The sequence below is a fragment of the Tenrec ecaudatus genome, chromosome 1, assembly GCF_050624435.1.
Source record: "Tenrec ecaudatus isolate mTenEca1 chromosome 1, mTenEca1.hap1, whole genome shotgun sequence".
NCBI lineage: Eukaryota > Metazoa > Chordata > Mammalia > Afrosoricida > Tenrecidae > Tenrec > Tenrec ecaudatus.
The window spans coordinates 56,392,029-56,392,561 of record NC_134530.1 but is presented as its reverse complement, the minus strand read 5'-3'; positions in this window follow the sequence as shown (position 1 = coordinate 56,392,561).

Here is a 533-nt window from a genome sequence, read left to right as displayed (position 1 = left end):
AGAGGATGGCTGTTTGGAACTGCAGAGCGCAACCCAACGTCAGCACCATTCCACCATGGTCCCCCCGCAGCCTTGCTCTCGACAGCTTTGTGGCGTGTTTGGGAACAAAATTAGGAGTTTCTTCTAAATGAAATTTGTGACCTGCTTGGTGAACATATGGCTAGCCCAAAGGGCGTTTAATGCATATTGCCAATTTCCCTTCTCAACGTGATTACTACTCATTTATTCTCCCACCACACATTTCACACAACTCCGGAACTGGCAGCGCTCAACGCCCGGGCTTTTCTCACTCTTTCCCGCCGCCTCTACACACGGGTCGCTTGTTCGGCGAGCACACTGCTCCCCTCGATCCGTGCCGGACCGCCCCTTCCTTACTCTTTTACGAATTCTGGCCAATCAAAAGCAGGCTGACAAAACGTAGCCGAGTGATTGGTTAAGCGAAGTGTCCGTCGTTCTCGGGGGCGGGCAGAGCCGGATGACGGACGTGGAGACGGGCCAATGAGCGCGCGGCGAGCTGGGCGTGCGTGGCGTGC